Source organism: Etheostoma spectabile, chromosome 9 (assembly GCF_008692095.1).
Source record: "Etheostoma spectabile isolate EspeVRDwgs_2016 chromosome 9, UIUC_Espe_1.0, whole genome shotgun sequence".
Classification (NCBI taxonomy): Eukaryota; Metazoa; Chordata; class Actinopteri; order Perciformes; family Percidae; genus Etheostoma; species Etheostoma spectabile.
The window spans coordinates 6,820,609-6,825,882 of record NC_045741.1 but is presented as its reverse complement, the minus strand read 5'-3'; the positions used below and the strand labels follow the sequence as shown (position 1 = coordinate 6,825,882).

Below are 5,274 nucleotides of genomic sequence, written 5' to 3'. Positions count from 1 at the left end.
GAGGAGGGTAGGGGGAGGGGTAGTTGGAGAGGGGAGCAGAAGTTGGGAGGAGGAGATGAGAGTGGGGGGGGGGGGGGTTGGGGACAGCAGCGAGGGAGAAGGTAGGAATGTAAGGCCATGGTGCTCTTGAGGTCACAAGGGAGGGAGGGGGAGGGGGGGGGAAACGGGGACAGAGGAGCAGACTAGAGTAGCGATCTGACTCAGAAGGGGGGGAATGCCGCACTATGCGCGGCGAGGGAAGGCGGGGGGAGCGGAGACGGGAAGAAAGACGGAGGAGAAGGGTAAAGAGGACAAGGGGTGGCCGGGGACCAGGGGAGGCAGGCAGGCCGAGGGAGGGAGAACGACGGGGGAGGAAAAAAAAAAAAAGGAAAAATAAAAAAACAAAAAAAAAAAAAACAAAAAAAAAAAAAAAAAAAAAAAAAAAAAAAGAAAAAAAAAAAAAAAAAAAAAAAAAGAAAAAAAAAAAAAACAAAAGAAGCGAAAAGGAAAAAAGGGGAGAGGGGGGGGCCACGGAAAACCACAAGGCGCAATAAGAACGTGGCGGGGACAAAAAAAGGACACGGGGCGGAAGGGGGCGAGGGAAAGGCGGGGGCAGAGGGCGGCCACCAGACAGGGGGGGCCGACGCCGGCGGCCGCTCAGCCGAAGAGCGGGGCAAAAAACCCGCGCGGGGGGTAGAAAGGGGTGTGGAGGCCGGGCCGGGAGAGGGGCGGTAGATGACAGGGGGGCAGACGCGAAGGCACACAAGAGCGAGGGGATGTAGCGGGGGAATGGGGGAAGGACACGCGGAGGGCGCCGGGCGGGGGCGACAGTCGTGTGGCGAGGGACAGCGCGATGAAGAGGAGGAGGGGGGCGGGATGGGCGGTAATTGGTGTTTGTGTTCGAGTTGAGAGTGGTGAGGAGCTTTGTTGATTTGTCGCAACGCGTGGGGGGCACTAGAGGGGACGCACGTCCATCTGCGCTAAAAAACAAAAAAATTACGCGGTTCCTCCGTGAGGGGGGGGGCCCGCTCACCCGACAACCCGGAAACCACCGCCGAACAGAATCCAAACAGGAACAATCAGCACTCGCACCCCCAACAACCCGAGCGGAGTGACTGGGGGTTATTCCCGCAGAGAGAAAGCGTAGGCGAACAGGGACAGTCTGGTCAGGCAGGACTATATTTTTCAGAGACGGGGTCGCGCGCGCGGGGGAGCTGACAATGCGGGGTAGTTGGAAACGGGGGGGGAGCGTAGGCAGGAGGGTAGGGGATAGTAATTGTATTTGTCGTGTTGGGGGTTTAGAGTTAGGTGGGGTAGCTCGACCTTGGGACAACGGCAACTTGCGAGTAATTGATACATGATTAATTTGATTAAATAGATGTCCGATGTGGTAAGACTGAGTTCTGAAGCAACTTATTCCTGGCTCTCGTGGTAGCGCATGCTTTTGGTCGCCCACCATTTTCCGTATCTTCGTGGCAAGACCCAGCATTTATTATCCTTCTTAATTGGTTATAACGAGTGTGGAAAACTCCGGCAAAACAGTTCCACACTTAAGCTCAAATGGGGGCCCCCGTTCCAACGGCTAACACACAGAGCTAAGATAACGATCCTCGCAATAACTCAGAATCCGCATGTACAGAGTGTTCGTGACGGGGGATTAACAAAATCGTTCACGCATTTCGATTGGTTTAAACTTTAAAAAAACAGCAACAGATCCAATCGTTTAAAGAATAGAATACTATAACTATCATATTAGGCGGAGTCGCGACATATAAAAGGACAATATCTTCCTCGGTTAACTGTGTTGATAGAAGTAAAAATAACCTTTATACCTGTTCAAGAATTGTAGTGTGAGGTGATTAACTAAGTATCCATACCTTTCTATCAGTGACTTATTTCGTTTAAAATACTTTACACTCATTTATCTCATTACTTTATGCTAAAGTCCACCACCCTCCCCACTGCTTCCAGATCTCTCACGCAAAAATGTATCCTCTCACGAACGACCCATCGGTGAATCCTGAATGTTAAAGCAGCGGCGGTCCCTGTTTGTCTTAACAAAACAAAAAAAAAAAATTAACACTATAAAGAAGCCTCAAGCTAAAACCAGGCTATATTGGGTCCTGATCCCACACTACTTTTATGCACTCCATTTTATGAATGACAGGATGGAGAGGAGGAGATATAACGAGTCGCGATATGCAGACATTAGGTCGTGGGCTTGACTGCCCTGAACACATCCTGTGACTCGAACAGAAAAGGAACAAACTGAGGTGAAGAGAGAAGGTTACATCTCAGTGTTTTTTCAATAAAAGAAGACATGCAATCTTTATTCCACAGGCAAGATATTGTTCCTCAATGCAGGCGACATAACTCACACCGTATACTTACAGAGGTACAGTAGGGGTAGTGCTGCTGCAGTATGTCCTGTTTGCAAAAAAAACAGGGCCAATTCCATGTTCATTCACCGAGCAATGTGGAGTAGACACTTCTGATCCGTCCACCCATATTTTCTTTCAAGCTGACCTTCTCATTTTTTTTTGTTTTCTTGACTCATTTTTTTTTGTGTATTATCCTCCTCGAGGGGTTGTTTCTCTTCTCGCGCCGTGCTTGACGTTGTTTTCCGCTTGAAGTGCGCGGGCTTGCTGCGCCTTCCCGTAAGATGTCTTTTTTTGTCTCAGAGGTGGTCTATGTGGGCTCGCAAGGTACACAAGGGGAAGGAAACCCACGCGTCAGGGAATAGCAATTTAAGACCTGCGCCAGAAATAAAGGCAAAATGCGGGGGCTATCCGCAGACACATCGACGAGACGGGAGGAAGTTTGATCTAAGAGATATTGTCTATAAGTAATCTTAAATTGAAACGACGCACTCAATATAAAAGTTAAACGTTTCCTCTACCCGCCCAAAACAGCCAGTCATTAAACTACATGCGATACAGACAGTTATCACCACAAATAACTTCAAATAAATTTTAGTAAGAAACAGAAATTAGAACACAAAAAAAACACAAAACTTTAAACCTGACTTCAAAAAAATCAGAAAGAAAAGCTAGATATAGCTTTAATGAAATAGCAAACACGTGCCTTAAGAAAAATTTGCTTGTGTTTGAAGTTCAGTTAAGTAACTAATAAGTAATCAAAAAAGTCAGGTTTTGTAATGGGTTGAGGACCGAAAAATACTTGCAAGAGCAAATAACTATTAAACCAAAGATAGATATATCTCGGAAAAAGATATCTTTAAAATTTAATTCCAACCCCAAACATATATTAAAAAATTCATGGTGAGAGAGAAGACATTAGAAACAGGTAAATTCAAAGAGGGACGAAAGATTGACAACGAAAACAGTTACGATACTGCTCGTTCAGTGGCTAAACCCCTCTCAAGTCGCTTGAGATGAAAGCTTGCGCCTATTAAGTTAAACACAAAAAAACAATTCAGTACGAACAAAACAGAGATAGCAAACTTTAATGTCGTCCTAATCTGTCGTGAGGATGTACAGACATACGGGTGTGTATTCTTTGTAGAAAAAAAAAAAAAAAACAAACACAAAAAAATAACTGGAAAAATTAAGTTAGAAAACAGCAGAACGAGGGGCTGCAGAAAACAAATCCCCCGATGAATTTTAAATACAACAAAAAGACAGAAAAAGCGAAAAAGAGAGATCGTAGCCCACACCAAACAACAGGGCTAAAACAAAAGAAAAGAAAGAGAAAAGAAAAAAAAAAAAACAACAAAAACCAAGCACCAACAAGATAGTCTCTTGTACGTGGCCATATGGGAAGAAAATGTTGATACAACGTATTATCACTATAAACCTAACTATCAATTCAACTTCTGATTTTAACATTACACCGTACGTGGTTAAACTGAGATTTAAATGTCACGGCTAGAAGAACCTCTTTCACTTTCTGCATCATCTAATATATTATCCCAAATGCAGCTCAAGTGCTATGATCATATACTATAGGTAAATATAAACTATAATATATCTAGCAGATATATACATATAATAGGAATAAATAATTAGTATCTCTACTATAAGCTTATACAATATTGTTAATCAAAGACAAAAATATGGGATTAACCCGTGGGCTGGCGTACTCGCCCAGATTAAAGTCCAGAGAAGGACTTCTTAACATCATGATACAGGGCGGTAAGCTACTAAACTGAAAAAAGAGGAGTTTTCCCTGATACTAGTATTTGACAGGAGACGTTCTTGGAGACACACAACGGTGCATGACGCATAGGAGGGATACGGCAGTGCAGATCACGCTGAACTACAAATAAAAAGGTATTTTCCGTAGGGGGGTTGGGTGTTAGTGCCCAATTTTGCATTCGTCAATTCGGTACCGTGGGGGTCATGACCCACGAACGGCGTTTAACTGTCCTTATGAGAACATCAGGGAGCCAAACACAGCTTCTCACGGACACTCTCTCTCAGATATTTGCAATGGATAAGTGTTAATCTTTTAATTGTGAAAGTAGTTACATACTTCTAATCCTTAATAGAACTGGGTGAATCTTGTTGTCAGAAAAAAGAGGACAAAATGACAGAGGGGCTACTGGGGAAGGGAAAAAAAAGAGGGGGGAAAAAAAAAGAAGGAAAAAAGAGGGGGAGGGAGGGGGAAGGGGAAAGAAAAAAGAAGAAAAAAAAAAAAAAAAGGAAGGGAGGAGAAAGAGGAAAAAGAGAAAAAGGGGGAAAGGGAGGGGGGGGAAGAAAAAGGAGGGTGCGAAAGGGAAAAAAATCCTAAAAGCAAATGAGTATGAGCCTTGTGGAAAGTTGGCCTGGGACATAGGAGGGGGGGGAAAAAAATAAAGAAAAGGGAAAGGGATGGGGGTAGCATAGCAATTAAGTGAAATAATATATTTAAGGGAAAAGGTCCTAGAAAAAGGAGGGAGGAAGTGCGTGGGGATAAGGGGAAAGGAAAAGAAAGTGGGGAAGAAAGAGGGAGGCCAGGGGAGAGGCCAACGAAGAGAACACAAAATTCCAGTCGAAACAAGAAAGTCTAAATTAAGGAAGACGTATGTAAACTTTACAATTAAAAGATTAAACATTGCCAAATATGAAAGAGAGTGTGTGAGAAGCTGTGTTCCGATGATGTTCTCAAGTGACAAAAGTTGTTAGTGTCTGAACGGTACCAATTTACGAAAAATGGGATCACACCCAACCCTAAAGGTCTGTGTGCAGGTATGAGTCATGCACACGTGTTCTCCAGAACAGTCCTTAACAACTAGTATCAGGAAAACTCCTCTTCAGTACTTACCTGTTCATCATGATGAAGCTGATCCTTTCT

General features: G+C 44.0%; 1 long non-coding RNA gene across 1 annotated transcript in view; it reads right to left on the bottom strand.

Moving 5' to 3' along the window:
- Positions 1-623: 623 nt before the first annotated feature.
- The window catches only part of LOC116695259 (uncharacterized), an 8,725-nt gene continuing 4,074 nt past the window's right edge, over positions 624-5,274 (bottom strand). Inside the window, exons 2-3 of the long non-coding RNA XR_004333395.1 lie at positions 1,719-1,723; positions 624-635 (exon numbers count right to left, since the gene is read on the bottom strand). This is a non-coding gene — a long non-coding RNA (uncharacterized LOC116695259). The remainder of the gene's footprint in view (positions 636-1,718; positions 1,724-5,274) is intronic.